Here is a 17,192-nt window from a genome sequence, read left to right as displayed (position 1 = left end):
CAGTTGGGAAAACTGACATTTACAGGTCTATTACCCCTAATATAACACATTCTTGTTTTTTCAAATAAGTACAACTCTTATTAAAAGAGAGTCCAAAATAAAAAAGGAAAATCCAAGAATGTCCTTTTTACAGGTCGAAATTTGCTGTTATTGTGAAAATACCTAATTCTGTAATTTCATATGCTAATATTCTGCTTTTGATGGGTATTTTTTGCAAACAAACAGTGTTAGAAGAAATTTCTTCTCTTGCAAAGGGAACACATGGAGAAAAAAACATCATTAGTATGACAATTTTATTGGATATATATATTAAATTACTATTCATATTATACAAAACATTCAAATTACAACGAGATGGAGGAACAGTAACCTATAAATTAATAAAATGGAAAGCCATAATTTGTTCAATAAATTTTGTTCATATAAATTTCCCGTCTCCTTGGAAGAAATTTCTTCCAACAAATTCGAAAATTTATTTCATTTCTAATAAAGTATCGTACAATTTTAGTTCATAAACTCAACTTTTTCACTTCATTTGTTATCCCCTCTCAAGTTGGAAGAAATTTCTTCCAAGTAAATTTAAATCATCCAAAACTTGTCCCAAATATAGAAACATGTAATATTTTTACAAATTATTGTCCATTTGTTCAACACAGATATTTCACTTATTTAATGTTCCTTCTTGGAAGAAATTTCTTTCAGTTACTTTTACAACAGTAAGAAATTTCTTTAAAGATTAAAAAAATATATTTCCACAGTGCACTGCAGAAGTTTCAATTGAATTTAGCAAAAAAAAAAATTGCCAATACATTATTAATTATTCAACATATTAAAAAAAGAAACATATTTATATTTGGTATTTATATTATAAAACAAATAAGTCACTCCATTTCAAGACTCAATCTTGGAAGAAATTTCTTCCAAGAACTTTTACAGCAGAAAGAAAAAAATCATTCCATTCTGAATAAAGTATCCACCACTACTTGGAAGAAATTTCTTCCAAGTTCATTTACACCCGTAAGTGTACAAATTTGTTGTCATTGATACTGGTTGGAAGAAATTTCTTCCAAGTGCATTTATAGCCATGTGAAAAATTGTCATTTCGTTTCCTATAAAAGCTCCGTCATTTCTTGGAATATTTTTTTTTTATTTCGTCATTTTTTTCCAACAGTATATTTTATTCCTCTACCTTTATATAAAAAAAAATTAAACCTTTTAAGAAATCTAGAAAAAATGAAGTACATTTTAACAAGTATTACATGAAACAGGTTTTTTAGAACTCATGTTAGACTTGAACGCTGAAGTTAATTCACTAAATTTTGAATAGCTAGCACATACATATTACATAAAACAATAATGCTAAACACCAAATACATGTAACTGTTTAATATTAATAAGGGGGAGACAATAAGGAGGGGGAATCTGAAGAATTAGTTATTTGCACTTTTTAATGTGCGGTAAACTGAAAGGCTCTATGTACAGTAGAAGAGGTGAACATGTTTCCCTGATTCCTATACCCTACTCCCAGACTAATATTTGGTTAAAGGCATTTTTCCAACATATCTATTCTTATCCTACAAGACGTTTTGCTAATTCTGACACCAACAGTGCATATCAAATTTCTGTAAAAAGGACAGGACATAGATTTGTGACGTCTATGACACAGTACAATATAGAAAACAGATTTGAGGCTGGCCATAGATTTGAGGCTTACATATTTGTTTGACTTTTTTTAACATAAAGGTTTCAAAAGTAAGAAAATGTGATTTTACAAAATAGGTTCTAATTGTTACCTTATGCACTACAACCACTAACTAGAATGCTTAACAGTACACTACTATTAGCTGGTTTTGGCATATTGTTAAACAAAGCTATTCATTTCTCCGGTAATAACAGTAGTAATGAGACTATTTAAAGTCACTTCAAGATGAAATATGATCAATTAATTGAACACAAATAATAATTCTACAACAGATAAATGCATTGCAATACAATATCAACAAAACATAATATTAAGTTCAAAAAAGAAATCTCTTAGTTTGCCTTTTCCTGCAGTTCTCTGGTAATAGTATTATCAGTTCACACAAGAATGTACTTTGTTTCTGTTTCTTTGTTGCCTTTATTTTATCTGAAAAAACAAAGTACCGCATAATTATGTTCTCTGTCTAAAACATGAAGATGTATCAATAGCATGAACTTTACTCAAATATACACCAATATTCATAAAAACAAAATAAATTTATTTTAAGTTATATAATCTGGCTAAGGATATGACCAAGTCCCATCCTCTCCACTCTTGGCTGTTTAAGATAGAATTTTGTATCAGTGAGGTAATGATTATATTGGTCCCATTTGTAACTTGCAGCATTCAATTAAAATGATTCGAAGGGCCTTTAACATGTTTAATGAGCATGTGTGAATGTAGAAAAAATAATAAACGATTGCCATGTGGTGATTATGCATCAAGTCTGAACCCCAAAACCATTATAAAACAACAATGAGTGACAATTTGAAAGTTCTTAATCAACTAATTGAAGTTCCTTTATGTTACTTTCACACGCAAATGTTTGAATATCAACGTATCCTTCTGGTTCCTGCTTCCAGGAATGTATGTTATACTAGCGGACAAAATCATTTTTAAAACCTCAACACTTCGGAGAGTGCAAGTGTTTCCGTTGGTCAAGAATGTTACAAAAGAACAATATTATTCCTATAATGCAATTCCATACGGTACCAGTGGTATATTCTTCATTTTTTTCATCGAAGACTATACAGGAAAAATGGATAGCATTTCCTGTTACTAGATATGTCCGTGTTGTATAACAATCAAAATCATATACATGGTATGCAGCAAAAATGGATAGTGTCTTTTTTGTTGTTGGGATATACAAGTACCCGGCCACGTCCACAGTGTGTTTTTGTTATATGTATTTCTATTTATCCACCTGATGAGTTAGGCTTTTTCAACTGAATTTATAGTTCGTTCTTACAAATGTATGTTGTACTGTTGTGCCACTTTCCCAGGTTATGAGAGATTTTGAATCCCGCTAACATGTTTAGGTGAGAGGTTACGCGCTATAAAACCAAGTTCAATACACCATTTTCTACACTTGAAATGCTTGTACCAGGTCAGAAATATGACAGTTGTCCATTCGTTTGATGTGTTTTGTCATTTGATTTTGCCATGTGATTAGGGACTTTCCGATTGAATTTTCCTCGGAGTTCTATATTTTTGTGATTTTACTTTTTAACCCCGCCACATTCTATATGTATGTGCCTGTCCCAAGTCAGAAGCCTGTAATTCAGAGATTGTCGTTTGTTGGTGCGATACATATTTTTATTTCGTTTTCGTTGATTTTGTTGTACATGAATTTGGCCGTTGATTTTCTTGTTAGAATTATTTAAACTTGTCATTTCGTGGCCTTGTATAGCTGATCGACTATTGGGTATGGGGTTTGCTCATTGTTGAAGGCCGTACGGTGATATTAAAATGCTGCTTAAAACATCGACTACATGTAATCTTTCAATTAATGAAAAAAGTAAATTTTAATGACCTTGAGGTGAAGATTTTTAAACATATTTTCTATAATTTGTAAAATGTTATTTTGATTTTCTGGATTTTTTTACACCAAATTGGATAAGCTTTCAATAAGAAGTAATTGCAATCCTGTATCGTCCAATTAGAACCTATACAAGATTTTAGTCAGAGTACCATCTTAAAAGAAATCGCTGTGTAGTTGAAATGGGCATAACATTGTAACCATTGTCAAGCGAAAATGATAAAGTGTAAGAAACAACAGACAAAAATTTCAAAATTATGCATGAATCGAATCATTAATAACACAGTAATGTAAAATGATAATAAATATAGGAAGATGTGGTATAAGTGACAATGAGACAACGCTCCATCCACGTCACAAGTTATAAAAGTAAATCATTATAGGTCAAGGTAAGGTCTTCAACACAGAGCTTAGGCTCACACCGAACAGCAAGGTATAAAGGGCCCAAAAATTACTAGTGTAAAAACATAAACTAAATGCTCCGCAGGGCGCAGCTTTATACGACCGCAAAGGTCGAACCCTGAACAGTTGGGCAAGTATGGACACAACATTTAAGCTTGGTACTGTCTGAAATTGGAATGTGGTCAAATGTTTGACATAATATTGGTTTTGACACAAAATAAATGTGGTCAAAAATCTTGCAAATCTATAGATATTGCTCGTCAGTGTGCAAATTGAAGATATTATCTGGAACCTTATAGTACAATTTCAGCGAGATCCATATACTCTAACACAAGTTATTGTCTAAACCTAGAAAAATGCTTCTTTTTGGCCCTTTTTGCCCCTAATTCCTTCATGTTTGGGGCAATAAACCCCAAACTCAATCCCGTCATTCTCTTTGAGAGATCCATACACTTACACACAAGTTATTATTTGGAACTAGAAAAGGCTGGTTTTGGACCCCTTTTCGGCCCTTCATTCTTAAATGGTTGGTCCCATAACCCCCACTACAAAGGTCTAAAAGTCTGAAAAGACCAGTTTTTGTCTTAATTTGCATGAACTTTTACTCGGCATTCTCCAAAAGTATGACTTGTGTTTTAAGTTTTCTTGACAAATTCTCATTTATATCAAGTTTGTATGAAATTTACTTGACATATTCTTGGCATTCTGAATATGGTCTTAAAATTTCTTGACAAATTCTTGACATTTAAATAGTGTCTTGAAATTTCTCGACATGTTCTCGACATTCTTATTTTTTCTCAGTATGGCTTGACATATTCTGAACATTTTGAATTGTGTCTTAAATTTACTTGACAGTTCTGAGTTTAACAAATCATGACTAATATATATATTCATGATATAACTTTAATCTTTATTTCTCTGTTGTTTCAAGTTACACTTCAAAAATAAAAGTAAGGCATGTAAAATAATTGAAAATTTGGGTAATTAAATAGAAAGTCACAGGACAAAAAGTCACAGACAAAAAGTCACGGACAAAAAGTCACAGGACAAAAAGTCACAATTCATATATATTTTTTTTTGTCAAACAATTATAAAATTCAACACTCATATTGCAATAAAAAATGATTTTTGGTTGTCCTAAAAAAGAATAAGGTTTTTGAAACAAGATGGGAACAAATTCTTTGACCTTCACGAAATCCCTCCCCCCTCTTATTTTAGCCACACAAACCCAAAAGATGAATTTTGGGGTCCAAAAGAGACGCATGGTCACATTTTAAAACTGCCTAATAGACACTTATTTTAGTAAAGCATTTGACTGGCAGTTTTGCGAACGGCAAAAATCTAAATGCTGTTTGTCAGCAACTTCAACTTATGTTCCAAGTGAAAACAACTAATAAATTAAACGTTTAATAAACATAAATCAAAATTAAATTACATGGGGGATTATTAAGGGTATTCCAACTAAGTTGCACCAAAAGGGTATCTTACTATACCAAATTAATCGTTGATTCTTCAAAGTTTAGTTTAGCCATGATAAGTATATAACAGCAAAAGAATGTCACAAACAGTGCAGAATAAGTCTGTTCACATTTTAAGGCGAAATTTATACTGTTGAGATAGTGTCAAGACATATTTAAGACTGTCAAGGATGTGTCAAGACATATTCAAACATTATTAAGAATGTCAAGAATATGTCAAGACAGATCGAGACATTATTAAGAATGTCAAGAATATGTCAAGACAGATCGAGACAAATTTAAGACAGTCAATAATTGGTCGAGACTAATCCAGACTGTTATCAGATGATACAGGAAGTGTCGAGAAATTTTAAGACAATGTTCATACTGTCAAGACACTTGTCAAGAAAAATTAAGAACCTTATGAGACAAATTCATACTATGTCAAGAATTTTTAAAAATTATTTAGACAAATTAAGAATGTCGAGTAAAAATTCTTGCAAATTCAGACAAAAACTGGTCTTTTCAGACTTTTTTGACTTTTGTAGTGCCCTAAACAGAATCCTAACCTTCTACTTGTGGTATTTAACATTTTGGTACAATTTCAAACCAATAGAAATATTCATACACAAGTTATTATCCTGAAAATAGAAAAATGCTTGTTTAGGACCCTTTTGGGCCTCTTATTCCTAAACGGTTGGGACACCCATGCCCAAAATTTATCACAGGCTTTCTTTTTGTGATATTGACCCTTCTAAAAAAATCATAAAGATCCTTTTACGTAAACTAAAGTTATTGTCCGGAAACCATTGTGTCTTCGGACGATGACGACCACGTAGACGACAACATCATAGTATTATACGATCTTAAATTTTTTTGTGGTCTTATTATAGAAAGAGAAACGAGAAACACTAATGTACCACATACATAAACGACCACTGAACATCAAATTCCAGATTCATGGTTTAAACGTTTTAATGGTACCAAACCTTCTCCCTTTTCAGAAACAGTAGCATAACATCACAACATAGAAACACACACTATAAAATATCAATCTAAATAAAAACAAGTGTAACTTTTTTTAATAACAGCAACTGTTGATTTCGTAGGGAATCAATTTACATGAATTTTGTTTGTAGAAATGTATTAGGTAAACCAGTATTTAATGTGTAAATGAAGTGTGAATTTCCATTACGGACCAGTTTCTTTGAAGTATTATTGCAAAATATTTCCATGTGTTGAGTCAATACTGCTAAAACAGACAGTAAAGAGGACATCTATTGAGGAATCCAACTCAACCAGATGGGTTCGGTTCAGTCGCTCGGAACACTTTGTAAAAGGTGATTGTAAGATAGAACAAGATGCTCCATTGCTCACATTGATATTTTTATTTACAATTGATGCATGAAATATTGCAACCGTTGTAAATTTTGCTTTAATTTCAGAGATACAAGTCAAGAACTTCATTTCCCCCTATTGTCTATTCTTAGCCATGTCTGTCATGTTGGTTGGTTAGCAGGGTCATCGGACACATTTTTTTTTTTAACTATATACCAAAATGCTGATTTTGGCCAGTTTGATTAAATTTGTCTCAATTGTTTCAGGAGAAGACTTTTGTTAAAGATTTCGAAAAAAAATAATATAATTTGACTTTAAAGAGCAATAATTCCTTATGGGGTCAATTAGTCATTTTGGTCATTTGACTTATTTGTAGATCTTACTTTGCTGAACATTATTGTTGTTTACAGTTCTATCTCTATCAATAATAATATTCAAGATAATAACTAAAATGTCCTTAAAATTATTTATTCAGGGACAAAAACCAAACAATTTACATCTGATCGTCTGAAATTTCGGGACAGATAGATCTAGACATGGAAACCAATTGTTTCTTGTCAAATTTGCTCTAAATGATTTGGATTCAGAGATATAAGCCAAAATCTAAATTGTTCCCCCATTTGTTCTATTTTTGAGCGATGGTGGTCATCTTGGTTGGTTGTTCGGATCATTGGACATATTTATTAAACTAGATACCCCAATATTGATTATGGCCAAGTTTGCTTAAATTTTGGCTAAGAGTTTCATCAGGGAAGATTTTTGTAAAAGTTGACGGACGACGGACGAAAGACGCCGGACGACGAAGGCCTAGTGATGAGAAAAGATGACTTGGCCCATAGGGCCAGGTAAGCTAAAAATCAAATCATTATATAAAATAAAAAAAAAAAGAATAATTATATATTCCTACCAGAATCTTTGTCTTGAGCTGCTCGGTTTTTTCCATTTCTTTTTGATTAAGAAACTATTTTCCTATGCTGATGTGCTGGTTTCTTTCCAAAATCTTTGTTAACTTTTAAAGTACTGTTTTGCTTGGTTTTATTCTTTGAGGATGTTTTTTTTTTTGTGTTTTTTTTTCTTCCAGATGAGCATGATGGGCCATTTAAAAGGGCTGGTTTCCGTTTCTCTTGTCAGTTTGCTTTTGTCCTTTTCTTTTCTTCTGGCATTTCCACCTAAAAAAATATCATTTTTGTTTTACTTTTAGAGACAAAATATTCTATATTGTGCCTGATGTTCATATGATGAAATCATAATCTTTCAGTCAGTTTAATTGAAGTCTGGAGCTGGCATGTCAGTTAACTTCTAGTAGTCTGTTGTTATTTATGTATTATTGTCATTTTGTTTATTTTCTTTGGTTACATCTTCTGACATCAGACTCTGACTTCTCTTGAACTGAATTTTAATGTGCGTATTGTTATGCGTTTACTTTTCTACATTGGTTAGAGGTATAGGGGGAGGGTTGAGATCTCACAAACATGTTTAACCCCGCCGCATTTTTGCGCCTGTCCCAAGTCAGAAGCCTCTGGCCTTTGTTAGTCTTGTATTATTTTAATTTTAGTTTCTTGTGTACAATTTGGAAATTAGTATGGAGTTCATTATCACTGGACTAGTATATATTTGTTAAGGGGCCAGCTGAGGAACGCCTCCGGGTGCGGGAATTTCTCGCTAAATTGAAGACCTGTTGGTGACCCTCTGCTGTTGTTTTTTATTTGGTCGGGTTGTTGTCTCTTTGACACATTCCCCATTTCCATTCTCAATTTTATTTCATTTATTTTTTTTACGGAAGCCTTTTAGAGTCGTGCTTATTTACTTTTTAAAATTTGATATAACAAATTATCTGTTTGATATAATAGATTATCAATTTGATATAACAGATTATAATTATTTGATATAACAATTTATCAATTTGATAAAACAAAAAAGAAAATTTGATATGTCAAATTACTTATGCAGGAATTGGGGTTATGCCCTCAGTTTCTTTTTGACAAAAATGTTTTATAAGTGAAATGCTTAAACTGTTAAGAGATATGGACCTAAATGTTATTTTGCATTGCTTTGCTCATGATCTGAAATCCTTTAACCTAAATATACAACGTTATTAAGGATGACTGTACTAAGGTGAAGTTTTGGAATTTGTGTCAAATGTTCGGACTCCTTGGTGTTTTTCCATACAATACAAGGTAAAATATTTTGTCCCATAACACCCATTTATCTTTTCATATAAGACTTTATAGCTCATGAAAGGTCATTTTCCAAAATTTAAGAAGATTCTTGATTTTCTTTCTTTTGTTTTGAGACCCAAATAATACCAATGCAAATGTAAGGTAAAAGTCCGAGTCAGACTTTTCCCGCCATATTTTAAATCTCAAACATCTCGAAAAGGAGGTCCATGACCTATCAATATTTTTAGCTTATTTTCATCCTTAAAGAATGCTCTACCAACTTATCGTATTAATTTTAATTTATTAATTTATTAATTTTCGCCTAACCTCACCTAAGTACATCCTTAAGGTGCTCTATATATGTTACTGTTATTAATAACTACGTATACGAGCATGTACAATATTACATAACTGATTTTATGAGTGCCCGTGTGTAAGGGTTAGGGTGCAAATAAGAAGTACGCTTTAGAAGCGAGGCTCCTGCTAGAGGAGGGAGATAAAGACTAGGTAACAGGTAACAGCCCAGAGGTATAAAAAGGGGAGCCCTCAGGGCCTAAAACACGGAAGTGGAAAACGCGGAAAAAATTGGTATATCTCTGGAATATAAGATAAATTAATAATTAAAACGGATTTTGAAAGCTTATACAATAGACTATCAGATAAAAAATAATTTAGGTATGCGTTTTCACCGAAAAGTTGACCGGAATTAGTCTCTCTTAGCGTGACCATAGCAATTCGTTTTGGAACCTTAAATCTTAATTTCACGAATTTATAAAAGCATATAACCTGATCAAAATCTGGAAAATGATTCTTAAAGATAATTTTATGTAAAATAATATGATATAAAGAAATATACAATGTATAATATGTATTTACATTGCGTAAAAAGGGTTAAAAATTGACCGGGGGGAAATTGACCGGAAGTCTTCCTTGTTTAATATAAAGATGAAGTCAAATTTTCAACTTTGAATTAAAATTTACCAAAAAAAATAAAAAGCCCGGTAAAAATCGTGAACATGTTTTTTTTTAAAATAATTTAAGTAAAAAATATAATCCGACATGAATGACATGAATAATCGATCTGATGCTTCTTAGTCGAAAATTAAAACTAACGACCATATATTGCATTCAGTTGAAATGTGATAAATGTTACCAGGAACATATTTATTCCCAGATGTTACGTACACATATAAAATAAACAATACTTTAGATATTATTTGTATCCAATTGTTTTTGAAATTTCTACTCACCGAGTCAGTTGGTGCAACCATAAGTGCTTTCATAGCAACGTCCAGAAACGATTTTATTTTTTCGATATATTCTCCTCAATAAAAAGAAACATCCGATTTTTAACACAAATTTAAAATTCTAAATATTTCTGTTCAAACATATGATGTGTTAATAACTAAATATTGCTTACAAATGGACTGTTTCATACCACCCGACTATTAAATGAAACAAAAACAGTTAGGACGCATGTTGTGCACCCAGTGTGATGTGTTTTGCGCACTGTGTGATGCGTTTGATGATAAGACTAGCTTAGGGTCAATTAACATATTAGTTCTGTTAATATGTAACAAAAAAGGGCATGCATTTCCCATCGTTATTAAAATAATTATTAAGTAATATATGTCCTCATCTCCTTGTCAAAAACTTAAAACTTGACAAATCTGACAAATCAAATCCTTATCATCGAAGTAAAACTGTCCATACGGCATAACCAAACTTATGAATTTCATTTATACACATTACGTTGATGTTTTCCGTTGAATAAACGAATCAAAATCTGACTGGCTATATGACAGTAAAAGAGATATGAAATTTCTTTAATTGGTATAAAGAAACTTGAAGATGCAAGTCAAACATGCTCGTATAAGTGTCATGCATGCACGGATTAACCGACGTGCAAGGGCTGTTTAGCCAGTCAAGGTCATTTAAAACTTCCATTTGTTTGCATGCACGATGGACGTATTATAAACAACAAATTCTGGATCTTTTGTCTATATATATTCAAAAATAATTAATTTACTCACAAGTAATTAATGGTTTGGCCACAAGTAAATCATATTCATGAGTTTGTTACGATCATCTATTTCATAAAAAGACATATCTACAAATTATAGATAAGGTCACAACAATTTAATTTCATGTTCTACGGAATTTTTCGACTCCAAAAATTGGGGCGAGCGAGCGAACGATTTGAAATTTTTAATATAATAAAAAATAATTTTGCAAATTTTTTGAAGCGAAGTTTGAAAAGTAAAGGCGAGCCATTATTTTTATTTGAAAGAATACTTTTGCTATCAGACATTCGGCATTGTACTAAAAGCTTGTCAGCTGCTTGGCCGCACACAATTATGTATCCGGTATCTGTTTATTTTTTATAACCTCCTAGACAGATGAAATCTTGTACGTGTTTTCCTAAAGATCCGACGACCTTGAAAGAATGCATTTTGGCTTTTATCTAGACTTTCTCTCATTACATGTTTATAGCCTGGTATCCCGGCCCGATATCTAGCTGCGCGTCGTAAGGACAAGATAAGCCAGGACCTCCAGGCTATACATGTTCATATCTATTACTTCAGTTATCAAAAAAAAAATAAAAAAAAAAAAAATAGGGGAATAATTTTGTGAAGGAGACACATTGTCGCTTCCGATTCCCAGCACTATTTTTGCAATGTCAATGTAATACTATGATCGATTTGTTTTAATTACTGTTATTTAAAGATTTCGTCGGAATGAATTCCGTTTAAATATCTCTTAAGTTAACACCGTATTTTGTAAATATCTACTGAAAGCAGATAAATAATTCGTACAACCCTTAAATATCAACTGTTACAGCAGTTTGCATTAAACAAAAAATAAATTAACCTAACCCGATACCCAGCAATTCTGTTCTATTTTTTTGCTGTTCTGATCTCCATACTCGTCTAATTAAATTAGAACATAGGTGTATAAAAAACTTTGTACACCCATGGTTAGATTATGTACATCAAAGTCGCATATTGACATGTCGTAAATTATAAAATCTAAGCGTCAAGCTGAGTGATATCTTGAGGCTTGGCCACTGGATTTAGTGTTATGAATAATTGATATATAAGACTTTAATCAGTTGTGTTATTTGATCATTCACAAGAATTTAGAGAATTTACAATATGGTTTTGTGGAAAATTGAAGGAACCCACTTGGTAAAAAATGAAAACTCTGAAGATAGCAATATACAATGTTTGAAGGAATCTTCGAAACTTAGACGTGTAGAGGTATGTAAACACACGTAGCTTTAGAATATATACATGTAGTCAAACACATAGTCGTTAAATCAATGATTTAAATAGATGGATAAATTATTTAATGACGATAGGAGTCAAGCTCCGAGGGGTCAATGATGCCGTTTTTCATATTAAACTTTCACATAATCGTAAAAATTATTACGACATGCTATTGTATTTTTGTCTCATTATGACACGAGAACTTATTTATCAATCTAATGATTTTGAAAAGAGAAGGAAAAGTTCAAAAGAAAATATTAGATTATTGGAGTAGGCAAAATCACTAGCTTAGAATCTTAGACCTGAAACTTACAATGGATAAAAGTATCAGTCCAAGCTTGGACATTCAGAATATTTTACTTACATAAAGAGTAAAGTCATATTTTCAACTTTCCGTGAATTTCTCTTGACTACTATGACAACATTGCACTGATCGCTGAAACTGTTTAATATTTAATACATGTTTTAATTAATTTAACTTTTAGTATCTTAATACTGTCTTAGTGACTAAGAGTGTAACAAAAGGCACTTTGAATGATTACCAACCCTTAAGACATTTCAGTTTCTTACGGATTTAAGGGAATTTTTTGCATTCCCTTTTCAATTCAGATAACTCGAAAACATCTTAATTGTTTGGTTTTTAGTAAGAACTCTTTGCATCAACTTAAGCATTTACGAGCGTAACACGATTCTTTCTTAACACGTTTCAATGTAAGTGTGGCTCTACCTATTCCTTAACTACGTACACTTTGAATGAAAATGAAAATTATAATAAGCAGGCGAATAAATCAAGATATCTTTCAATCTTTTTTTTTAACTTCGTGATTGATCGTAATTACGGAATATATCGAAATAACCGGATGTGTTACAGTACTTTATTGTCAAGGGACCATGTCACTAAATGACAATATGTTAATTTTTACGATAACGATCCTTAACAAAAAAAACGGAAAACATTTATTTCAGAAATTTTAATTGTTAACAGAAGTCTAATGGCAAATATTTCATACAATTCAACAACTTTGAAAAAACAATTCATCCCCCCCCCTAAAAAAAAAAATCTTTCAGACGTCAGTTCGAGCAATCTCGGAATAAAGTTAAAGGTTGAAAGTTGGTTTTAACTTTTCAACTTTTACTGAGTATAATAGTCTCAGATTTTTATTATAACAGGTGTAACAATTCATCTGTCTCGTAACCAGATACACGCTATGAAGAATATTATCAACCTTTTAAAATCTCTGAATACGTTTAGAATATTTTCCATGTTTAGACGATAGAGATAACCATATAAAATATTCTTGTAAAATTCGATAAAAATTTACAACCTTAATTTTTAACTCAGCGATCCCACGAGATTCTGTACAGTGTTTTTTGTGCATTGTGTTTACTGGTCCGAGACCACAATTATTTCGTAGTGCATTTCTTTTAGAAGATAAACGAAAATTAAAAAAAAATCCCACCTGCGCTTTCTCAATGAAATTTTTACAGTGTGTTGTACTACTTTTGGGACAAATTATATCAAAATTATAGAAAACTTCATCGACTCTAACTCAAAATATGGACAATTTTATGTTTAGGGGCGTCTTAAAATGTTTTGAAAGCTTCCGAAGTGCTAATTTTCAACCTTTTTCAGCTGGACCAAATCACTACTTTCCTTTAAAAAAAATTTACAGTGTAATTTCACCCTTTCCCTACTTGCAATTTGAGGCATTAAACATGGAGAAATAAATTTGGAAGAGGTATGAAAATAAATGGCAAGTTACCCACTGTCAGCACTAGGGACTATATTTGCGAGAATCAAGGGACGACAATTGTGGTCTCGGACCTATTGTCAAAAACTATATGTATAAATACTCATAGTAAGTATTAAGTCCATATCGTATATATAGCAAAATCGAGAAGAGTTCATTTGGTTGATATTTTTAATCATTTGACAAACTTATAAGTAAATAATAATGATCGTATAAAAAGAAAAGCTAACCTAGGCAGCATTGATTAGGTAGATATTTTTACTACGTAAAAAAATACTTGTATAGCCATTTTATTAATAGTGGCAGGGGTTCCAGCAGTCGTACGCTCTTTGTGCACAATGGTTTGTTTTTATATAAAAAAAATCAATTAACAAATTTGCTTTTAGTCTAAGATAATTTTTTAAGGCTACTATATTAGTTGTTTACATTGCATTTTTGTTATGACCTCCACAATTTATTTTTAATATCCCAAATAAGACTGTATTTAAATTAAATTTGAACTTTTGAATATATCCATTAATTAGTTATGCCCAAACATCAAATACGTTTGGACATGTTTATAAAATGGAAACAGATGTCGTTATTCATGTGGCGATTCACAAATGACCACGGGAGTTTCCGTGTTTATTTACATTGGTATGTAGATAAGACTAGCTTCAGTTAACAGAACAGGCGAAGGCGGCATCGCAGATACCCCACAAAGCACGTACTAGAAAATCTTAGTCGAAACCTTAAATTTTCCTAAAGAAATCAGGGGAATGCGAATGTGTCAGTGTTTCGTTGGAGTTCCTGTCAATATAATACTTCCATTCTTTGATTTAGTAATAGAATTATGAAAAATACAAAAAAATGTCGTGCCTAAGTAAAAGAATTTTTCTTAATTATTCTTCTAAATCAATGATCCTGATTAAATTAAGAAAGAATGTAACGGCTCAGTGCATAAGACCAAGAAAACAGAGTTTTAAACAAGAGGAACCTCAAGTTCGCCCGACCCCTCGCACATGTCTTTGTGTATGTCTTCAGAGCTGCTGGATCTTTACTTTTTCCAATTTATACTCTTTAGATATATTCTCTTACAAATAAGATTATTATGTCATATACATACATGTACATATAAGAAATTGTATATTTATCAGTGCGTTTCTAAATGATCGCTGATTCCTCGTCATATTAATATTTATTAATATTCTGTATTTATTACTAAAACCCTGGTTTTCTGAGTACATATAATATTTCCCTCTGGACTTGGTAATACTTGCCAAACCTGTTCAGTATATATTGTTATATAACATAGTCAGTCAATTTGGACACACATCTTTTTGTGAAGAACAATAAATGTATTTTTTTAGCCAGATCTCTCCGCCACAGTTTTTCTCTTCTAAGGTTTATGATGACTGATAAGTATGTAAACTTCATTGACAAATATTGCATGAATATGAAAGAATGAGAACATGTTAGGTAGGTAGTGTGTTTACTATATACTGGAATTTGATTGAGCAATAAACATTAAATTCAATTCATGTCCAATCAAATCCCAGTATATATTGAAACTCCGCCTACCTATTGTTTACATCCAAGCAAACATAGCAAGCAAGTTGATCAAAGTCTTGTTTTGCATATTTCTATAGAAGAGCTGTTATGATATCTAAATATAAGCCATGCTTTATACTTAACTGGCATAACCCCGTGGATCAGTTGTGAACAATATAAGTTCTTGACTAGCTGATAACCTAATTCATAGCAAATGGAAATGTTGTGATATTGTCTCATAATGCCATACTAGAAGGAGCAAGATATTTGACATGCTTTTTCACAAGGTTACAGAAGTTAGAAGATATGAATAACTTGCCTTGACACCATGTTTGCTCTTATTACGAAATGCCTTCTGCTCGAATTGGCGGAAAGGCAGCAAATACCAATTTTCCTGTTTTTAATTTTACATGGGCAAGGATCAAACCATTACCTGCTGCTTTCAATGAACTTGTCTTATGACAAGAGCACTAACACTTGAAACACACCATTTTTTATCGAGCCTGTAACTTCTGTCCCAGAAAGCTTGACATATGGATAAAGTAATCTGGCGGCTTCGGCGGTAGCGGTTTTATAAATCTTATTAAAAACTTAATATTTCAGAAGGTAGAAGCCTTTATACTTTATATATAGATGCCTTGTGTTATAAAGTGTCCATCTGTCAGTCTCAGATATCTATTGTCCTTGACCTCGTTTTCATGTTTCATTGACTACCTGAAAAAAAGACTTAATGTGCCCCTCTTATAATGCTTCACTTAACGCACGTTATTTTTTTTTCGAGTCTGTGTGTCTGTTTGTTCGTCCGTTCGTCCGCCCGCCTGTCCCGCTTCAGTTTTTGGTCAAGTTAGCTAAGTTTTTTGATGAAGTTGAAGTCTATTCAACTTCAAACTTAGTGCACACGTTCCCTAGTGATTATGCTATGATCTCTCTACTCTAAATGCCAAATAAGTGTTTTAACCAAATTTCACGGTCAGCTAAACATCGAAAAATATATTACGGGTGGGGCATCCGTGTACTTTGGACGCATTCTTGTTAGTAATATCATTTTATAAATATATAACTATATTTGGTTTATGCATATATTTAAGGTCCTCATGCCTGCCAGACTGTTTTCACTACACCTTTACGTCATTTCATGGATCAGTGAATATGGTTAATTTTTCGTTGTCAAGTCTATTTTTCAGAAACTATGAGCAATGGGTCTACACTATTTCGTGTATCCAATGATTGAAAGGTGTACATCTCTAACTGGCTGGTGTTATTTGATCTTGACCTCTTTTCATGGTTATTTAGGTACATCATCTGACATTCTCTCGGACTTCTCTTGAACTGAATTGTAATGTGCGTATTGGCTTGTTATGCGTTTACTTTTCTGCATTGGCTAGAGGTATAGGGGAGGGTTTAGATCTCATATACATGTTTAACCCCGCCGCATTCATGCGCCTGTCCCAAGTCAGGAGCCTCTTGCTTTTGTTACTCTTGTATTTTTAATTTTAGTTTCTTGTGTACAATTTGGAGTTTAGTATGGCGTTCATTGTCACTTAACTAGTATATATTTGTTTAGGGGCCAGTTGAAGGACGCCTCCGAATGCGGGAATTTCTCGCTACATTGACGACCTGTTGGTGATCTTCTGCTGTTGTCTGCTCTATCGGGTTGTTGTTTCTTTGACACATTCCCCATTTCCATTCTCAATTTTATGTATATATTTCTTTTCCAGGTGGCAGT

The 17,192-nt window shown here is 32.2% G+C and overlaps 1 protein-coding gene and 1 long non-coding RNA gene across 5 annotated transcripts in view; one reads left to right on the top strand and one right to left on the bottom strand.

The window, feature by feature from the left end:
* LOC143063934 (transient receptor potential cation channel subfamily V member 5-like) overlaps positions 1–17,192 on the top strand; it is a 66,275-nt gene that overhangs the window by 31,633 nt on the left and 17,450 nt on the right. The gene's annotated exons all lie outside the window — the stretch shown is intronic.
* Positions 1,021–10,505, bottom strand: LOC143062315 (uncharacterized). Its single transcript, XR_012974681.1, has 3 exons — positions 10,167–10,505; positions 7,665–7,926; positions 1,021–2,128 (listed from the first exon to the last, which is right to left on the bottom strand). It is a non-coding gene; the product is annotated as an uncharacterized LOC143062315 (long non-coding RNA).

The sequence above is a fragment of the Mytilus galloprovincialis genome, chromosome 2 (genome assembly GCF_965363235.1).
Source record: "Mytilus galloprovincialis chromosome 2, xbMytGall1.hap1.1, whole genome shotgun sequence".
Classification (NCBI taxonomy): domain Eukaryota; kingdom Metazoa; phylum Mollusca; class Bivalvia; order Mytilida; family Mytilidae; genus Mytilus; species Mytilus galloprovincialis.
This window is presented reverse-complemented; position numbering and strand designations above follow the sequence as displayed.